This window comes from Pseudophryne corroboree, chromosome 4 (genome assembly GCF_028390025.1).
Source record: "Pseudophryne corroboree isolate aPseCor3 chromosome 4, aPseCor3.hap2, whole genome shotgun sequence".
NCBI classification, from domain to species: Eukaryota; Metazoa; Chordata; class Amphibia; order Anura; family Myobatrachidae; genus Pseudophryne; species Pseudophryne corroboree.
Window position 1 is genome coordinate 451,329,491 of NC_086447.1, and position 21,711 is coordinate 451,351,201.

Here is a 21,711-nt window from a genome sequence, read left to right on the forward strand (position 1 = left end):
GGCAGTGGCGGAACTTGGGGGTGGTTGGCCCAGGTGCAAATATATGCTTTGGGCATCCTTCCTTCTAGGCACCACCCTGAGTTCATAATACTGTATACCACAAAGTACTGTGTCACATGACTGCCAAACAATACCAACAGCATCCCGGTGTTCAATAATAATATGTGTTCCCTTTAATGAAACAACAATAATACTTGTTCCCTTTAATGAAACAACAGTAATATGTGCCCCCTTTAAACTCACGATGTCTGATGTCAGCAGCGCTGCTCAGAGGCTCCACAGATGAGACTGCTGGCAAAGGGTGACAGAGGAGAGGCAGAGGGTGACAGGGAGAGGTAGCGGGTGACTGTCAAAGGCAGACACTGATGGGGAGAGGCTGAGAATGATAAGTAGAGGGTAACGGGGAGAGACACAGGGTGACACGCAGGGGTTGATAGGGAAAAGCAGATGGTGAAGGACAGAGGATGATGGGGAGATGATGACAGAGAGAAGTAAAAGGTGATGGGCTGAGGGTGACAGAGAGATGCAGAGGGTGATGGAAAGAGGCAGAGGGTGGTGGAGAGAAGCAAAGAATGATGGTACAGTAGATAATGACAGGGAGAATCAAAGGGTGATGAGCAGATGATGATGGATGATGGGCAAAGGGTGACTGCGAGAGGCAGAGGGTGACGGGGAGAGGCAGGGGGTGACAGAAAGAGGCAGAGAATGATGAAGAGGGGCAGATGGTGACAAAGAGCGGCAGGGTGTGATGGTCAGAGGGTAACACAGAGAATCAGAGGGTGATGGGAAGAGGCAAAGGGTGATGGGCAGAGGATGACAGGAAGAGGCAGAGGGTGGCAGAGAGTAATTGGCAGAAAATGACAGGGAGAGGCAGATGGTGATGGAGAGAAACAAAGGGTGATGGTACTGTACAGTAGATGGTGACAGGGAAAAGCAGAGAGTGATGAGCAGATGATAATGGGAAAAGGCAGAGGGTGACTCTCCCAGTCAGAAGCAGAGGCTAATGGACAGAGGGTGACTGGAAGAGGCAGTGGGTGACTGGGAGAGGCAGAGGGTTATGGGGAGAATCTGAGGCTGATGGACAGATGGTGACTGAGAGAGGCAGAAGGTGATAGCAAGAGGCAGAGAGTGACAAGGGGGGCAGAGGTGATAGGCAGAGGGTAACATAAAGAGTCAAGGGGTGATAGGGAGAGGCAAAAGGTGATGGGCAGAGGATGACAAGAAGATGCAGAGAGTGGCGGGGAGAGGCAGAGGGTGATGGGCAGAGACTGACAGAGAAAGGCAGAGGGTGATGGAGAATTAGAGTGGTGGCTTGTCGGCGTCGGTGCTGATGTTCCCACCAGTGTTTATGCAGATTTCATATGGTGTAGCCATCTGATGTAATCTGCTGAAAATGTCCCTCCAAAAGTGTCTGCCACTTAGTAGGAGACAGATGCTAGAGGTCCTACTTGACTTCTAGTATCTGGCAGGCAAGCACAGCGGTATAGCATTACCCAGAAGTGCCTGCAATGCTGGCGTCACTGGCAGAAGATGCAGAAAGCTCCATCTTCTGATATGAAACCTTTGATGAGCATGAAACCTCTGGTAACGAGCATGAAACCCCTGGCAATGAGCATGGAACCCAGAGCATGCATGAAACCCCTGATAACGAGCATGAGACCCTTGACAACAAGCAGGTAATTTAAAAGCAATTAGGAATTTTATAGCGGGGCATAATTTATAAGGGGCATTATTGTGTGTGGGGCATAAAATGGTGTCGGGCATAAATGTGTGTGGCATAATGTGTAATGGGCATTAAAGTGTGTGGCATTATGTGTAATGGGCATATTGTGCAATGGACATTACAGTGTGTGGCATATTGTGTCATGGGCATTACTGTGTGTGGCATAATTTGTCATGGGCATTACGGTGTGTGGGATATTGTGCGATGGGCATTACGGTGTATAGAATAATGTGTAATGGGCATTATGGTGTGGGGATAATGTGTAATTGGCATTAAGGTGTGTAGCATATTGTGTAATGGCCATTGTGTGGAATAATGTTTAATGTCCGTTACAGTGTGTGGCATATTGTGTAATGGTGATTACTGTTTGTGGCATATTTTGCAATGGGCATTAAGGAGTGTAGAATAATGTGTAATGGGGATTACATTGTGTGGACTAGTGTATAATGGGCATTAAGGTGTGTGGACTAATGTGTAATGGGCATTAAGGTGTGTAGTATATTGTGTAATGGCCATTATGGTGTGTGGAATAATGTTTAATGGCCATTACTGTGTGTGGCATATTATGTATTTGCATTACGGTGTGGCATATTGTATAATGGGCATTACAGTGTGTGGCATATTGTGTAATCGGTATTACTGTTTGTGGCATATTGTGCAATGGGCAATAGGGTGTGTTGAATAATGTGTAATGGGCATTAAGGTTTGTGGCATATTTTGTAATAGGCATTATGCTGTGTGGCATAATGTGTAATGGCCGAGATTAAATAGTATGCTCTTCCTCAACCAGTGACCTGCTTAATTCCCTACCTGGACCCTCTGGCACTTTCTCTTAATTTGATCCCACAAATGAAGATGAAGTATCAACACACTTCTCATCCTACTACTTTACCAGCTCTCCTCTTGATTCTATACCCTCACAAAAAACTAAAGCTATGTCTCCTGTTCTCATCCCAACCTTAGCTAACATTTGTAATCTCTCTCTACTGGTATCTTTCCTTCACTGTTCAAGAATGCAGTGATTACTCCCATTCTGAAAAAAAAAAAAAAATCTGACCCTAACTCTCTCTCACAAACTACTGTCTCTTGCCTCTCCAAGCAACATCAGAGACTTACCTACAATCGGCTCACATATTTCTTAACTCTCACAACTTATTGGACACACTTCAGTCAGGCTTTCGTTCCCAACACTCCGCAGAGACAGCACTGACTAAGCAGTGAAAGATCTGGTCACTGCAAAGTCTAAAGGCCTTTACTCACTTCCTATTCTTCTAGAGCTCCAAGCTGCTTTTGACACTGTTGACCACTCTCTTCTCATACAAACGCTACAATCCCTAGGTCTTCAAGACACAGCCCTTTCTTGGTTCGTATCCTACCTATCTAAATGCTCCTTCAGTGTCTGCTTCTCTGAATCCACCTCCTCATTGCTACCTCTTTCATTTGGAGTACCACATGCAGATGATACTCAAATCTACCTATCCTCCCCAGATTTGTCTCTATCTGTATTGGTGTCACTGAATGCCTTTCTGCTGTTTAATCTTGGATGTCATCTAGCCTCCCCAAACTTAATATTTCCAAAACAGAGTATATTATATTTGCACTGGCCAGTAGTAGTTACCATCCTGATATCTCTATCGCTGTTGAGAACTCGACAATCAATCATAACCCACAAGCTCGCTGCCTAGGGGTCATCCTTGACTCTGAACTGTCTTTTGTTTCCCATATTCAATCGGTCTCGAAATCATGAAATATGCATCTAAAAAGCATATCCAAAAAATGACCATATTTTACATAAGACACTGCAAAAACATTTATCCATGCTCTCATAATCTCCTACAAGGATTATTACAATAGTCTTCATACTGGTTTTACCAAAAATAGACACTCACCACTAGAATCCATTCTGAATGCAGCTGCGAGGCTAATCTTCCTCTCTAGACGTTCATCGTCTGCAGATCTACTCTGTCAGTCCCTCCATTGGTTACCTGTGTTCTACCGTATTCAATATAAAATACTTTTACTAACACAAGGCCATTAACCTAATTACACCAATGTCCTATCCAATTATATCTCTACTGTACAGTCCACACATATCCTCAGATATCTTCTGTTCCTTCACTTTCCCTTTGTCCTGAACCCTGGTTCATCATTGCTGTGTGTCCATATCATGCAGCCCAACAAGAACCTTTGCAATCTGGTGGACAATTATGCAATAGATAGCACCTTTCCTTGTGTATCAATGCCTATTTCTCTATAGATTCTAAGCTTCCGAGAAGGGCTTTCTTACATCTATGACTGTTTGTTATTACCCAGTTTTGTTTTATCATTGTTTCCAATTGTAAAGCACAACGAAATCTGCTGCGCTATATAAAAAAACTGTTAATAATTAATAAATACACCACAATTACGGTGTGTGGAATAATGCGTAATGGGCATTAAGGTATATGGCATATTGTGTAATGGGCATTATGGTGTGTGGCATAATTTGTAATGGGCATTACGGTGTGGGGCAAAATGTGTAATGGGCATTACGGTGTGGGGCATATTGTGTAATTGCATTATTCTGGCATATTATGTAATGGACATTACGGTGTGTGGCATATTGTGTCATGGGCATTATGGTGTGTGGCATAATGTGCAATGGGCATTAAGTTGTGGGGCATAATGTGTAATGGGCATTATGGTGTGTGGCATATTGTGTAATAGGCATTATGGTGTGTGGCATATTGTGTAATGGGCATTATGGTTTGTGCAATATTGTGTAATGGGTATTGCAGTGTGTGGCATAATGTGTCATGGCCATTACTGTGTGTAGCATAATGTGTCATCGGCATTATGGTGTGTGGCATAATGTGACTTGGGCATTACGGTGTGTGGCATAATGTATCATGGGCATTATGGTGTGTGTCATAATGTGTAAGGTGCATTACTATTAGGAGGAAAAATAATGTAAGGGACGTGAACCAGGTTTTTTTTTTTTCCTGTGGTGGACAATGTCTAGGTGTGCAGATTGCAAAACTGGGGCATAAGTTAGTTTTTTTCCTGCAGTGAGGCCACACCCTTGCAATGAGGCCACACACCCTTTTTTGAAGCGGGCATGCAAATTCTTTATTTTTTAAAACATCTATGGTGGTGGGGGTACCTTTTTAACTGTTCACACTGTTTGCCAAATTGCCTACAAAAGGCCCTGTTTGTTTTACCAAAATGACATTGCGGCAGGGCGCCAGAAACATTTTTGGCAAGGGGGAGCAAAATTTCTAGTTACGCCACTGGTAAGGAGGACAGTAAGTACAGAGCACTGACATACTGTACATAGGTACACTGTAAGGAGGGCAGTATTTGACAGCACAGGGCGGTGACACCCCCAGCACATACATAGGTGCATTGTAAAGAGGGCAGCAGTACTGTGGGGCAGCTGTGTTTGTGCACAGTGCCATTTCTAGCGTCCGGTCACCAAGGCACCTGCTGGCTCCTATCCTGCTCCCCCTCCTCCCTACCATAGTGCTCCGCTCGAGGAGCAGAGTTTCGCAAGATGAAGCCTTACTGTAGGCCATAATGTATCATGGGCATTGTGGTGTGTGGCATAATATGGTACAAGGGGCATAATATGATGCAAGGGGCATTACTGTGTGGGGCTTAATATGGTGTCATTATTTTCTTTCCTGTGTTGACTGGGATCTGTTGGTGCAGGGTCAAAAACTGGGGTGTTAGGTAGTCTTGTGAGGCCACGCCCATTTTAGCAAGGCCACACCCATTTTAGCGAGGCCACGCGAAGGTGCGCACAAATACTTTTTATAGGTATGGGGGGCACATTTTAGAATGTCTATTGAGGGGAGGAGCATTTTTTTTTTTTTTACTGTTCGCACTGGAAGCCAAATTGGCTAGAAGCAGCCCTGTCCGTGCAGCTGCTGATTGTGCAGCTTTTTGCGGGTGTAGTTGCCGAGGAGGGAAGCAGTATATGCAGAAAGTGTTTCCTGCACTGAGATCTCCCGGGCACTGGTCAGAGCTGCTGTGAAGCGGAAAAGTGCAGGTACACCTGCAGTTCGGGTGGCATTTAATAGAGTGGTCAGAGAGGCCCCATCCTCCCACATATAAGAGAGAGCTAGGTTCAAAGAATTATCAGCAGTGGCCTTATGCAGTATCTCAAAGGTAAATAAATGGTGTTAAAAATGCTGTTTAATATATCAAATTGACAAAGAATGTGCAAATACTGGAGTTTATCCACTTGAGAATACTGTATGTATTATTGCTCATCTGCTTCTGCCGCTGGGTCATGGGGTTAGAAATACTAACTATGGGCTTTTTAGGGTGACTCTCCACTCAGCAGTGCCTCTACTCAAGCCATGTTTTGTTTTCCGCGGAAATGGGGTTCACAAAGGGATCAACTTGGGAATCCCTATGGGCCTTATAATGTATTGTAGGTGTAGAGAACTTTGACTTTCACTCACCTAATAACAATAATTAACGCACAAGGTAACTGATTAGAATAATAACCCAAAATGGTGGTGCTGAGTTTATCAAAACATAAAAAAAATTGGATTGCCAAATTAAATGCAATACAATACACCTACAGTACCTCTCTTTCAGAGTATGGTCAGAACCAAATATACCAATCCCCAAACAAAGCTACCAGCCACCCATGCTCATAGCAGTTTAATAACAACTACCATTAATTGATATTAACAATTATAGCCCTTCCCTTATCCAAGGCCGTCTTAACAGCATAGTAAGTACTTTTTCAAAGCAATGCACTGGGGCCCCTTTTAAAAGAAAATTCATAACTTGCCCCTCCTATGGTCCCATGCTGTCTCTCTACTTGCTTTCAAACAGTCAGTGGTTGTTAGCACTCTGATTGGTGGATAGCTCCAGCCATCCGACAATCGGCATTCTGACAGCCATTCACTGTGTGGCTGCAGGCTGGGAGGCAGGTAGAGAATACTGCCTTTTCACCTGATTGTGCCACCACCACCCCGTCAATGGTCAAAGGACCCTAGAATTTTGGGGCCCTGAGCAGCTGTCCAAGGTGCCTATACAATATGTTTAGATGTCCCTGCCCTTATGTTATCTATAAGTTACTGTTGAATGTAACACTAGAACCTGCAATCATATATTTCCTGAATACCCAATTCCCTTACATAACCGCCAAAGCACATTGTAAACCCTAATTACCAGAACCACAGTTGCTGTCATCCTACTCCCCTCTCTTATCACGCTACCCTCACAGACTCACAGTCTAATACAGAAAATTCTACTTACAGTAAACTTTAAATAGTAACCAGCTCACAATAGCCTTAACAAGCTAATGTATGGCCAAACTTTTGCTGGAGTACTTTGCAGAAATATTGGACATGGGTCGTACTATAATGAATTTTAATTAAGCTACTGTGTAGTGCCCAGGCTTATATCAGATTGGGCATGATTAAAAAATGTTATTATTCACATTACCTGATGTATCGATGTATCAATACAAGTTAATGTGTCTTTGCATGATAAATGGTTGGAAGTTAATAGGCTTGATGGTATTTCTTTATATCCACAAACTTCAAAGACAAGGGGGTATATTTACTAATATTCATGTTTTAGCCGTTTTTAAGGGTGTTTGAACTCGAATGGTATCGGGTGCATTTTACTGCAACTTTTTGAATCCTGATATGGTCAGTTACTAAGCTGCCGAGTTTTGCACATTCGTTTTTTTTCATGTTGATGTGATTCGTAATGTCAGGCAGTGTTTTACGGGAGTGATGAGTAAAACACTGCCTGACAAAACACAAGGAATTCTGTCCGGATCTGTGAGGTCCGTGCAGGGCTTCATTGTGTACCTTAAAAAGGTGTTTAAAGTCTTTAAAATTCTGAAAAAATATGCGTGGGGTCCCCCCTCCTAAGCACAACCAGCCTCGGGCTCTTTGAGCCGGTCCTGGTTGACAAAATATGGGAAAAAAAATGACAGGGGTTCCCCCATATTTCATCAACCAGCACCGGCTCTGCGCCTGGTCCTGGTTCCAAAAATACGGGGGACAAAAAGCGTAGGGGTCCCCCGTATTTTTAAAACCAGCACCGGGCTCCACTAGCCAGGTACATAATGCCACAGCCGGGGGACACTTTTATAGTGGTCCCTGCGGCCCTGGCATTACATACCCAACTAGTCACCCCTGGCCGGGGTACCCTGGAGGAGTGGGAACCCCTTAAATCAAGGGGTCCCCCCCTCCAGCCACCCAAGGGCCAGGGGTGAAGCCCGAGGCTGTCCCCCCCCATCCAAGGGCGGCGGATGGGGGGCTGATAGCCAAGTGTAAAAAATGTGAATATTGTTTTTAGTAGCAGTACTACAAGACAAAACACAAGGAATCCCGGCCGGATCTGTGAGATCCGTGCAGGGCTTCATTGTGCACCTTTTAAAAAAAAATTAAAGTGTTAAAAATCAAGAAAAAAATTGCGTGGGGTCCCCCCTCCTAAGCACAACCAGCCTCGGGCTCTTTGAGCCGGCCCTGGTTGCAAAAATATGGGGGGGAAAAATGACAGGGGTTCCCCCATATTCTAACAACCAGCACCGGGCTCTGCGCCTGGTCCTGGTGCCAAAAATACGGGGGACAAAAAGCGTAGGGGTCCCCCGTATTTTTGGAACCAGCACCGGGCTCCACTAGTCATAGAGATAATGCCACAGCCGGGGGACACTTTTATATAGGTCCCTGCGGCCCTGGCATTAAATCACTAACTAGTCACCCCTGGCCGGGGTACCCTGGAGGAGTGGGAACCCCTTAAATCAAGGGGTCCCCCCTCCAGCCACCCAAGGGCCAGGGGTGAAACCCGTGGCTGTCCCCCCCATCCAAGGGCTGCGGATGGGGGGCTGATAGCCTTGTGAAAAAAAATAGAATATTGTTTTTGTAGCAGTACTACAAGTCCCAGCAAGCCTCCCCCGCAAGCTGGTACTTGGAGAACCACAAGTACCAGCATGCGGTGGGAAAACGGGCCCGCTGGTACCTGTAGTACTACTACAAAAAAATACCCAAATAAAAACAGAACTCACACACCTTGAAAGTAAAACTTTATTACATACATGCACACCTACATTCACACATACTTACCTATGTTCACACGAGGGTCGGTCCACTTCTCCAAGTAGAATCCATGGGTTACCTGAAAATAAAATGATACAAAAATCCAGTGTAGATCGGTCCTCTTCTGAGCTTGTAATCCACGTACTTGGCAAAAAAACAAACCGAAAAACCCGAACCACGCACTGAAAGGGGTCCCATGTTTACACATGGGACCCCTTTCCCCGACTGCCGGGACCCCCCGTGACTCCTGTCAAAGAGAGTCCCTTCAGCCAATCAGGGAGCGCCACGTCGTGACACTCTCCTGATTGCCTGTGCGCTCCTGAGCTGTCAGTCAGGCTGCGCACGGCAGAGATACAATGTTGCGCCTATGCACTCCATTGTATCCAATGGTGGGAACTTTACGGTCAGCGGTTGACCGAAAGTAACCTCACCGCTGACCGCAAAGTTCCCACCATTGGATACAATGGAGCGCATAGGCGCAACACTGTATCTCTGCCGTGTGCAGCCTCACTGACACTACAGGAGCACACAGCCAATCAGGAGAGTGCACGACGTGGCGCTCCCTGATTGGCTGAAGGGACCCTCTTTGACAGGAGTCAGGGGGGCTCCTGGCAGTCGGTGAAAGGGGTCCCAGTGCGTGGTCGGGTTTCCGGTTTGTTTTTTTGCCAAGTACGTGGATTACAAGCTCAGAAGAGGACCGATCAACACTGGATTTTTGTGAGTATAATTTTATTTTCAGGTAACCCATGGATTCTACTTGGAGAAGTGGACCGACCCTCATGTGAACATAGGTAAGTATGTGTGAATGTAGGTGTGCATGTATGTAATAAAGTTTTACTTTCAAGGTGTGTGAGTTCTGTTTTTATTTGGGTATTTTTTTTTGTAGTACTACAGGTACCAGCAGGCCCGTTTTTCCACCACATGCTGGTACTTGTGGTTCTCCAAGTACCAGCTTGCGGGGGAGGCTTGCTGGGACTTGTAGTACTGCTACAAAAACAATATTCTATTTTTTTCACAAGTCTATCAGCCCCCCATCCGTAGCCCTTGGATGGGGGGGACAGCCTCGGGCTTCACCCCTGGCCCTTGGGTGGCTGGAGGGGGGGGGGCCCCTTGATTTAAGGGGTTCCCACTCCTCCAGGGTACCCCGGCCAGGGGTGACTAGTTAGTGATTTAATGCCAGGGCCGCAGGGACCTATATAAAAGTGTCCCCCGGCTGTGGCATTATCTCTCTGACTAGTGGAGCCCGGTGCTGGTTCCAAAAATACGGGGGACCCCTACGCTTTTTGTCCCCCGTATTTTTGGCACCAGGACCAGGCGCAGAGCCCGGTGCTGGTTGTTAAAATATGGGGGAACCCCTGTCAATTTTTTCTCCGTATTTTTACAACCAGGACCGTCTCAAAGAGCCCGAGGCTGGTTATGCTTAGGAGGGGGGACCCCACGCAATTTTTTTTTTTCAGTTTTTACAGTAAACATACCCTTTACCATAGATAACCATGCACAGATCTCACTGATCCGTGCATGATTATCCAAACTCGACTGGAAAAAGCAGGTCTATTTTTTTTGCTGCTTTTTTTAACTATTCGCAAAAAAATACACCCGCACTTGAGCACTCAGAGACTAACACCCAAATACGAATGAATAGTGAATACCCGTGTTGTATGAAATAACAGCCGCGTTTGACCGATGGTCTATTCATTCGTATTTCTGAACTTTGTCAATCAAACCATTACGAATAGCCCAAACACTGCCGAGATTTGTGCTTAGTGAATTCCCGTGTTGGGACTTAGAAAAAAAAACACAAATCGGACAAACACGATTTTTTAGTAAATATTGGCCAAGCTGTTAATAGCTCTAGGATCCTGTATAAGACAGTAATTAGATGTTGTTATTTGTGTATAACACCACAGGAGTCCACCCTGCAACCCAGTAAAGAAACTATGTCTATCATGGTGTGAAACTTTCTTCCTAGAACTGCTAAGAGCTTGTGTACACAGTCCCTGTTCAGCCAGCTTCAAACAAACAATTAAAAGATAAAGGAATCCCCCGCTACCAGAGTGGATCAGAAACCCCAAGAGCGTAAGCGGAGATTAATTTCACTTTTATTGGGAGTGTTTAAGGAATCCCAAATAGGTGGGGGGAAGCTGCAACATGGAGCAGCTTTAAATAGGGAAAATTGACTCTGAAATTTGTCATTATCATAAGGTGGATGCAGTGAGAGTTGGACCCTAAAATGTCCCAGCATATGCCGAGAGGCCTGACTCCACCAGCATTCTGTACTACAGGTGACTAGAACGTAATTTTTCTCCCTATTTTATTTCTTGAAACTTGTGACTATATAAACTATTATATTCTTGTAACCTTTCTTTTTCTGTAACTATAAAATTTGAAGTTTTGACTTGGATTAAAAATCTTAATCTTAGTTCTGGATTCTGTGTTTTCACACCCAAACCCCAGAGGGGCTCATGTTACCTAATTTTTACATATTACTAATTGTGTTTGGGGGTGAGAGCAGGCATTCACCATGGGCTTGACCCAAAAGGGTCAAGGGTCATTACCAACAGTATCCTGGAAAGCTGCGGCTTCTAGTTAGCAAAGAGGCCAAGGCGAGCAGCTCCAAATCAAACGGTGTGAACGGCTCTGCAATGTCAGTGATGTTGCAACACTTTGAGCCTTTGTTGGGTTTACACTTGCTACTGCACAATAATAAAAAGGTGACTCACTAAAAGTCTCATTGCATTACTCAGGGGCAGCAAGTACTTTAATTCTGCACATAGGTAATGACTGCGGGAATGAGTGTTTATTGCTCAAACACCTCTGACCTGAAGAGTCCTCTGTGGAATAATTCAGACCTGCAACTTTTACAAGTCTGCTGTTTCTAAAGGGATCTATTGCCCTGCTGGTTTTGTCACTGGAGTACTTGGTAAGACTCATAGATTAGTGCTTCCCGATATATTTGCCGAGTGTCCTGATAGCTTACCTCCATGGAATTTACTCTAACTTCAACAGACTTGGTGGGTCATTCCGAGTTGATTGCAGCCAGCAACTTTTTGCTGCTGGTGCGATCAACCAATCCACGCCTATGGGGGAGTGTATTTTAGCTTAGCAGGGCTGCGTTTGCTTGTGCAGTCCTGCTAAGCTAAAAAAGTTTCCAGCAACCTAGGAGTAAGGCTGGAGCTACTTACCCTGTGCGACGGATCCAGCGTCGTTCCTCCCGGCTTTGACGTCAGACATCCGCCCTCCGCTTGCCTGGACATGCCTGCGTTCGGACGACCACTCCCCGAAAACAGCATCCAACGGTGAGTATCCGCCCCAGACCGCCTCTCCGCTGTCACTCTTCCTGCGTTCGGCGCTGCGCCTTCTTTTTTCACTGTGAGCGTCGTTGCCCGGTGACTGTATTCGCCTGGCAACAACGCGCATGTGCAATGCATGCGCCGTGCATGCGCAGTTCTGACCCGTTCGCACCGCAGCGAAGAACCGCTGCGTGCGAACGAGTCGGAATGACCCCCTTGGACTGTTTCTGCTTTTTGCAGAATCTATACAGACTCAGACATCTGAAGCTATTTATTATTGTTTGGATGCCGAAACATGGGCTCCAATAATAGCAAGCCCCAGTCAAGGCTAAAAAATGATGGATGATAGGTAACAGTATCACAATACTTCAGGGTTTAGACCTGGTTTACTTAATGTGCAAGCATGGCCATCAAAAAAAAGTTAATTAATGTAGGCTGTAACCTGCAATGGCTATCATAGATGGCATTAGCTAATGGGGCCAAGTTCCTAAAAACGATGCTTTTTAGGACTTGGTATATGGGGCATTATCTACATGGCCATATTTTTAAAGCTGCAATCGTTTACAAGGTAAAACCAACCTTGTTTTAAATAGCAATTATTAGCACTGATTAATATACACAATTTCATTTAATATATGACTCATGCAAACCTCAATTATCCAGAAGAGAAAACTAGGGGGTCATTCAGATCTGATTGCTAGGCAGCGATTTTTGCTGTCCTGCGATCACATAGTCGCCGCCTACTGGAGGAGTGTATTTTCACTGTGCAAGTGTGTGATCGCATGTGTAGCAGAGCTGTACAAACTGATTTTGTGCAGGCTCTGTGCAGCCCAGGACTTACTCAGCCGCTGCGATCACATCAGGCTGTTTGGGACCGGATTTGACGTCAGGACACCATCCCTGAAAATGATTGATCCCGCCTGAGTTTTTCCAGACACTCCCTGAAAACGGTCAGTTGACACCCACAAACGGCTTCCTCCTGTTAATCACCTTGGGTAGGCCCGTGCGATGGATTTTTCGCACCATCCCGTCGCTGACCGACGATGCCCTTTGTTGCTGTCCGACGCACGTGTGCATTGTGGTGCATACGCATGAGCTGTTATGAACTCATTGCCCACTGTGCGAAAATGCACAGCAGCTATCAGGTCTGAATCACCCCCTATATGCGCTACCACATGGCCACACATACACACTAGGGTACATTTTTATCATAAGACAATTAACCTACCAGTATGTTTTTGGATTGTGGGAGGAAACTGTACATGAAGAAAATCCATACAAATTCAACAGAAATAGTGCCCTGCTTATAATTAAATCAATGCCCATTGTGCCACCTTCCTGCAAACAATCCACATGACATCTCTACAGGGCTGAGGCTGAGTCATTAAAGGGCTGTGGTTGCAGGCAGCCAATGAAGGCTGCTTTACTACATTACACTAATGCTAGAATCTATAGGCAGAGGCGTCACTTACATGTTTGACACCAGGTGCGGCTCCTGTTCAAAAAGGGGCATGGCTCCGCAGGTGCCGTCAGAAGGGGTATGGCTTTGCGAGATGGGGGCGTGGTTGGGCTGCACATGGGCGTGGCTATGCTTCCCGACCCCCGTTTCCGTGACTAAGGGGGTGCGGGAGGTGCTGGCTGACCCCGGAGACTGCAGTGTCGGCTTCTTCACAGTGACAGAAGCCGGGCACTGCACGTAATGTTACAGTGCAGTACCCGGCTCCTGCCACTGAGCAGGAGCCGACACTTTGGTGACACCCCTCGGTGGGTGACGCCACTGTCTATAGGGCTAATGTGGGGGGGTTTGTGCATCTGCAATCTGAAAGCCCCCTGCCTCCCATTGATATTACACCAGCCATCACAACTGTCATCATTAGCTAGTCAGAAACAGGCTTCCCTTCCTGTCCTGTCAATCTCCTTGCAAACACCCGTGCAAATGGATCTTTTGCACAACCCTGTCGCTGACCGGCGATCCCTGTTGCAGCCGTGCGAATTGCCAGTGCAGTGCGGTGCATACGCATGCGCAGTTCGGATCTGAACGCACAGCAGCGATCAGATCTGAATTACCCCCTATATTTATAATGACTGTGTGTCATGAGCATTGTGTAACAAACCAGGCAACAAACTTGCACTTAAATCCTGGATCTGTTAGATTCTAAACAGCATTAAAAAATAAAGCAGTGAATATTGGAAACCATTGTATACTAATGGAATCAATGTAAAGTGAGAGTAAATAAAAATGTTGTGAAAAAAAAAATCGAAGAATTTGTGTAATGCAAAATATGTGAAAAACAGGAAAAACAATGACAGGACTCATATACAAATTGTTGATTTTATTTATTTATTAGCAGCACTTTACAGAGAATATTTGACCATTCACCTCAGTCCCTGCCATAGTGGAGCTTACAATCTATGGGCCTAATTCAGACCTGATCGCAGCAGCACATTTGTTAGCAAATGGGCAAAACTTTGGGCCGAATTCACACCTGGGGGTAAATTTACTAAGGTGGGAGATTTTTAGAACTGGTGATGTTGCCCATGGCAACCAATCAGATTCTACTTACCATTTATCTAGCTGCTTCTAGCGGATAATAGATATAATCTGATTGGTTGCCATGGGCAACATCACCAGTTCTAAAAATCTCCCACTTTAGTAAATTTACCCCCTGATCGTAGATGTGCTAAATTTAGCACATCTACGATCAGTCACAGACATGCGGGGGACGCCCATCACAGGGCTAGTCCGCCCCGCATGTCAAGCCCTACTTCCCCCCCGCCCCCACACAAGTACAAAAGCATCACACAGCGGCGATGCTTTTGTACTGGATGAGTAGCTGCTTGCCAGCGCAGCTCCTGCGCGCTGGCAGGAGCTACTCATCGCTGTGAGGGTTGCGGCGGCTGCATGTGACGTCACGCAGCTGCTGCGGGCCGCCCCCCCCAACTGTCCGGGCACGCCTGCATTGCCCGGACCGCACCCCCTAAACGGCAGCCAAATGCCGCTGGCCTGCCCCCTCCCGCCCAGCGACCGCCCTTGCCTATCATTCAGGCAGAGGCGACCGCAGGGCTGAGACAGCTGTCGGTTGTCTGGCATGCGCCGGCGCACTGCGGCGCCGGTGCATGCACAGTTCAGATCTGATCACTGCTCTGCGAAAATGCACAGCACCGATCAGGACTGAATTAGGCCCTATGTGCACTGCAGGTGGGGCAGATGTAACATGTGCAGAAAGAGTTAGATTTGAGTGGGGTGTGTTCAAACTGAAATCTAATTTGCAGTGTAAAAATAAAGCAGCCAGTATATACCCTGCACAGAAACAATATAACCCATCCAAATCTAACTCTCTCTGCACATGTTATATCTGTTCCCCCCTGCAGTCCACATGATTTTGCCCATTTGCTAACAAATTTGCTGCTGCGATCAGGTCTGAATTAGGCCCTATATTCCCTACCACATGTACACACACACACATTCACCCTAGGGTTAATTTTGTCGGGAGCCAACCGGAGTACCCAGAGGAAACCCACGCAAGCACGGGGAGAATAATCCACATAGCTTGGGCCGAGGTGGAAATCAAACCCGTGACCTAAGTGCTGTGAGGCAGTAATGCTAACCATAACACCATCCAAGCTACCCCCAATGTAATGAGTTCTGCTAAATCTGACAACTGTGAATTATACAATAAAATATAATGTGAGAGACTACAATTAATGTGTAAAAGAAAATGTGTTTCACTATACTGTATTTTGTATTGCTAAGGGCTACTTGAGCAAATTTGCAGCAGTGATATTTGTAATGCTTGTATGGTTATATCTAACACTAGCAGTGGATTATGGTCATTGAACAGTGATCCAAAGAATATAAAATTACCCATAAGCTTAAAACATTTAGGTGCATATTTATCTATAGTCACATTTTAAGCCCTGATAATTATAATATCTAACTGAATATTACAGCATTAAAATTAATTATCAGGGGAATGTATTATAAAAATACATTGAAAAATATTTGGGAAACTAAACAAATAAATAAATATATATAGTTCGCAGTAGCGGCACTCAGCGACGACTTCTCCAAAGAATTAAAACACCATCACTCTGGATTATGTCAACGTTTCAGGATCATTTATTTAGACCCTTTCGTCAGGATATAAAAGAATATATATATATATATATATATATATATATATATATACATACATACATACATACATACATACATACATACATACATATCGGAGCACGTCCCTGCAAAGTGTAAAAAATAAATCAATTTCTTACGCGATCACCTGACTTTCTGGTGTGGACTGTGCATTGTTCAGGATGTAACTTTCTCCTGGCTTACTGTGAAAAGCAAAAATGGAGGGACAGGTACCACACACCAAATATCTCCTATATCCAGGGGCATCAGGAGGGGGGTACTCTTTACCTGGGCCAGGACTTGTTGGTGGGGTCCGGTTGGGTCTGGGTTAGTTGCTACGCCTTTGCAGCGCAGCTGAGGGGAACAAATGCCCCCCTTTGCAGCTTGCGGCACATTCCAGAGACATACTTGTCTATTCTCCCAGAGCATCCAGGAGACTCCTGAACTCCATATCTATAAAAAAAAAACTACTTAACAATCATTGGTGGCAGTGTATCCTTGATAAGTATAAAAAAACTGAATTTTCATCTGTATTTAACATTTGCTGTGATAGGAGCCTGTCTTTGCCAAAATGTCTGCAGTAAAGTAATAGCGATTGAATCTGAACACCAAAATTGCAATAGCTGTGGAGCAGGGAGGCAGCCGGGGAGAGAAATAAGCCAGTAGGGGCAGAACAGCTAATGCCATCTTCAGGCCAAACTCCAAAAGTGTTTGTCCAGCAATATTTGCTTAAAGCAGGAGATATCTCTGATTCTTTCTAAGACCAGTGAGCAGGTCAGGGGAGGGCAGATAGGGTACATGACCCGGATGATGGAGGGTGGGGTATGCCAGTGGGGAAATCAGAGTTGCAGCCCTGATCACAGGGAGCAGGGGTGATGAGCAATGACTAGGGTAGAAAGGCAGACAACATATAATTATCCTCTCCCAGGGGCAGAGCACTGCAGCAATAGGCTGCCTTCCTGACCACTGTTTACCTGTCTCTGTATGGCCCCTCCTCACTGACAGCAGCGGGATGTGATATGCTGCTGCTTCTTCTAAACGCTGTGTGGCAGCAACAGGTGGAACTGATGGGTATAGTTTATGATAGGAAATATTAAGAATAAGGGGTTAATACTTTAATTGGATTAACTATGATGAAGGTTATTTTTGTTTTGTTTTTACGAGACTGTGAGGGAGACTTATCAAACTTTCTAAAGAGTACACGTGAAGAAGTTGTCCACAACAATGAATTAGTGTCTACCTATCATTTTATAGAATATACTTAATAAATGATAGCTACAAGTTTATTGGTAAATTCTCCACTTGTCCTCTTAAAAGGTCTGCTACAAACCTTGGAGAAAGTGGAGAAGTTGCCTATAGTGACCAAACAGCTTCTAGCTATCATTTATCTAGCAGTCTAGCTGGTTGGTTTGCGCTAGGTTGGTTGGTTGCCAGTAACATGCAATGAGGTATGTGAGGAGGCTCGTGTCAGAGCCAGTGGGTTCATGTGGGCATTATATATAACTCTGGCTTATACGTTAGCAAGACAGGAAAGGCTCTGCCTCACCTCACCGCACATCACTGTTAAATGGTTGCTATGGGCAATATGTGGATGGGATGCGGTTTAGATACCAGCTGTTGGGATCCCGACAGTCGAAATACAGATGCCAGAATCCCAATACCCATCAGAATGTCATTCACAGACATGTTACATTTGCCAAGCAGCAGATCCAATGTCCGATATATCTTTAGATATATTGGCGCAATTTGCTGTGTGTACAGTCAGACATATTGGGGGTGCAGGCCCGCCAACGCGCCCACGATATATATCGGACGTACAGTTGAATGGGGAATATATAAGCCATTGTGTACCCACCAGAAGTGTATATACTCACCTGAATTTGTAAATCGGTCAGCAGGTCCGCAGAGGAGAATTTAGGGGTCAGGCTGCCCCTGGGCACAACATTAGCAGTTCCCCCCCATCAGGGGCTGGCTGGGCAGGGGGCAGGGCGCCATCTGCCCCCCGGGACACTGCAATTTAAGTGTTACAGGGCCATCTGACTGCAGATTCTCTGTGAAAAGCTGGACCGCTTGCTTGAGTCGGCCCCCCGGGCTGAAAGCTGCCAGCCAGCCCCTGCCCCCCACCATGTTAGAGCTTCCTGACTATCACGCAGCCCCACCTCAACCTTCCCCCCGTTCCCCCCCATTTACTGACTTTTGCCCTCACCAGTTACAAAATAAAATATAAGTCGTGGAAACAAATAAAAAAACAACAACAACAAAAAACAACAACATTTCTAGTACAGTGCATCAAGTTACTGGCACAGCTTCCGTCTACAGCCGTCTATCACGGTGTCGTCCAGTAGATGTCGCTACACCACAGGCAGAAAGTACAGAAGTGCCCCGCGACGAGAGCGCAGTACCTGTTCGTAGTACACACGGGCTGCTGTGCTATATAGAAAGCAAGAGCCAGCTCTCCATGCCATACCCGTAGTAGAACTGCGTGTATAGAGCAAGAAGGGCGGTGAGACCCCGCATGCCAGGATCCCATTCTCTCCTGATTGCAGCAAGAGCGGCAGCCTGATTCCTCCTGTGCCAGGTAACGCTCAGCTTTCTATGTGCCGTGTTGTTCTAGTGAGGAAGGGAAGGCGTGGGGAGGCCAGTGGTGCTGCCATGCATGCCTATTACCTGTGCTGCCAGCATGTACAGCATGCTTCTGCTGCTACTGCCACACCAGCAGCCACCAGTCTCCCCCGGAGCCGGACTGCAGCACTGTGGGCAGGGACTCTGTCTGTAATACAGTATGTTGTCGGAGCGATTGTTTCCCTGCCAAGTATGACTTCTCAGGAGAAGGCACCCAACAGGTAGCATTGTGACTCGTGTGGGAAACATGAAGAGTCTAGAGCTGCGGTACAGCTGCTCCCTACTGCACAATACAGGTCTGCTCAGCTAGTGCCCTTTAAATAGTATGATAGATGCCTCCAGCTCCTGCTAGCAGTGACAGAACCGTGCTAGCAGTCTCTTAGGTGATTTCTGTGATTCATACATGTGTACTTGTATTTCTGTGTAATATAGTGATAGTGATTGCTGTAAAGTCACTATGTATGGAAGTCAGTATTCCTCCATTATGGCGAGCTTTCAATGCAGATACAAAGCGCCCTGTTGCTTGTATGGGTGTGAGCCTTACTGTAAATAATTCATAGACCCAGCTACCATACTGTGAGTTGTGATACATATTACTGATGTTAGCCTACTAATTGCAAGAGCTATTGGTAGGAGATTTTTGCTGTACTATTAAGAGTATCATGTTGTCATTTATGTCTACTTTGCCTTCATTACAAATATGGCTACTTCTTGAATATATTTAGATAACCATATATTAGGACTGGTGAAGGATTATAAAAGCCACACCTTGGTTCCTTATTGCCATGCAGTTATGTATTCCCTGCCAAAGAGCACTCTGTTCATTACGCCTGGCATCCAGTGCCACACCTGATATACAGTATGTTGCTATTTTATGGTCAAAGGATGATGGATATTGCTACAATCCTGTTGTACATGATTTGTCTTCTCTTTCATATGGCTCCAATTTCTCCTTTGTAAACTGTAAACGGATATTCAAAAGGTCTTTCTTTACCTCTATTGTTTGAAAACACTTGATCATTGCACATTAGTAAAAAAAAATGTGTATATCATTCACATACAGTATGTTGTGGGACTTCCTATTTGTGAGAGTGTTGATACTATATATTGTAATACGCCTGCAATGCAGCGACCTGGTGCTGAACTCACCTGTGTGCCGACCTCTCCCCTTCGTGCCTGGAGAGAATAGCTAGTGCAGAGGCTGGTTTACTATATGTTTATACAATTACTTCAGAGCTCATCTAATCCTGCAAACAAATCTGAGTGTTGATCTAGAGAAGATCACTGTGCTCAGGAAATCACTGTTACTGGTTAATGTTTCATTAGACCACATCTCGTCATAAACTATAAAACTATTTACTACATAATTCTCAAATAACAATTGTAATATTATGCATAAAACAGTTATTGCTTAGGTGAAAAATAAACCTAAAATATATTTGTTATTTGTACTTTTATAAGGTAGTATTATTTTGCTTTTTCGTTTTCTTGGATGTAAAAAAAAAGCAGATTAGTGTACGCAGAAAATCATTTCTAGGTATTTTATTTTATACTGCTAAAGTTGTAGATGTTGTCTCGTATTTCTGACTTGAATACATAAATAAATTGCCTTGTTATGACCAAGTTTAGCACTGTATATTATTAGATTTGTTTATTTTTATATTTTGTCTTAAAATAAAGTTCAAAATTCTAATTCTTGTTCATTGTGCACTGTGCTGTATAAATAGCACAGTAACATCCTCTCCACATGTTATCATGCTAGCTTTCAGGCATCCATAGCTGAGACCGCACCTGTTCGTTAGTTTCAATTACAAAATAATTTTTTACTGACTTCTAATTTACATTTCCTCTTTCTTAATATTTTCTTTCTTAATTTTTTTCCCCTTTTTGGTTGGTTGATGAGTTGACCTCAGTGGTGTCCAGCGCTGGTCATCACAAGGCTATAGCAAATATAAGAACCTCACCCTTAACCAGATTTACATCTGTGCTCGTCTGGAAGTGACTTGGGGACCCATGTATGGGGGCCTACAATTTGGGAGATACTGTAGTTACTTGTGCCCTAGTCTTTTAAGTCACATTTTAATTTGCTGCTGAAGTATGGGAGCAAATGGTAGCGCGGGTACTTTAGGACTTCATAAATCTCGGCTTCAGGTCCACCACTGTTCTGCTAGTTGATAGGATCCAGCTGCTTGAATCAAGTGGAAAAATCACTTCCAGCTTACACTGGGAATTGTTATGCTGCATACACACTATGCAATATCGTTCACAATCTGAACTCTATTGTTCAGTCCTAAATTATATTACATAATGTGTTTGCATGATCCGACGTACGATACGCGCTCCCGCGGGTCGCATGTGACGTCGTACGTCGGACAGCATGCAGTCCTGATGAGGTGATATTGTGTGGTTTTGAACTCCAGTGATGACTTTGTTTCTAGACATCGTCTGACATCGTTTGTAGTGTGTGTACACGATCCGATATGATATCTTATACAATATCATACGATATTGTATCGTATGGGATCGCATAATGGGGGTAATTCCAAGTTGATCGCAGCAGGAAATTTTGTAGCAGTTGGGCAAAACCATGTGCACTGCAGGGGAGGCAGATATAACACGTGCAGAGAGAGTTAGATTTGGGTGTGGAGAGTTCAATCTGCAATCTAAATTGCAGTGTAAAAATAAAGCAGCCAGTATTTACCCTGCACAGAAACAAAATAACCCACCCAAATCTAACTCTCTCTGCAAATGTTATATCTGCCTCCCCTGCAGTGCACATGGGCCCTCATTCCGAGTTGTTCGCTCGGTAAAAATCTTCGCATCGCAGCGATTTTCCGCTTAATGCGCATGCGTAATGTCCGCACTGCGACTGCGCCAAGTAAATTTGCT

At 45.0% G+C, this 21,711-nt stretch overlaps 1 protein-coding gene across 5 annotated transcripts in view; it reads left to right on the forward strand.

The window, feature by feature from the left end:
• The first annotated feature begins 18,574 nt into the window (after positions 1–18,574).
• The window catches only part of ANKRD6 (ankyrin repeat domain 6), a 334,377-nt gene continuing 331,240 nt past the window's right edge, over positions 18,575–21,711 (forward strand). For 2 of the 5 annotated variants that reach the window (XM_063916978.1, XM_063916983.1), the window contains exon 1: positions 18,576–18,778. The gene's annotated coding sequence lies outside the window, so the exon portion shown is untranslated. Of the gene's footprint in view, positions 18,779–18,962; positions 19,119–21,711 lie in introns of those variants that run through there. The other 3 variants (XM_063916984.1, XM_063916981.1, XM_063916980.1) reach the window with 3 other exon arrangements.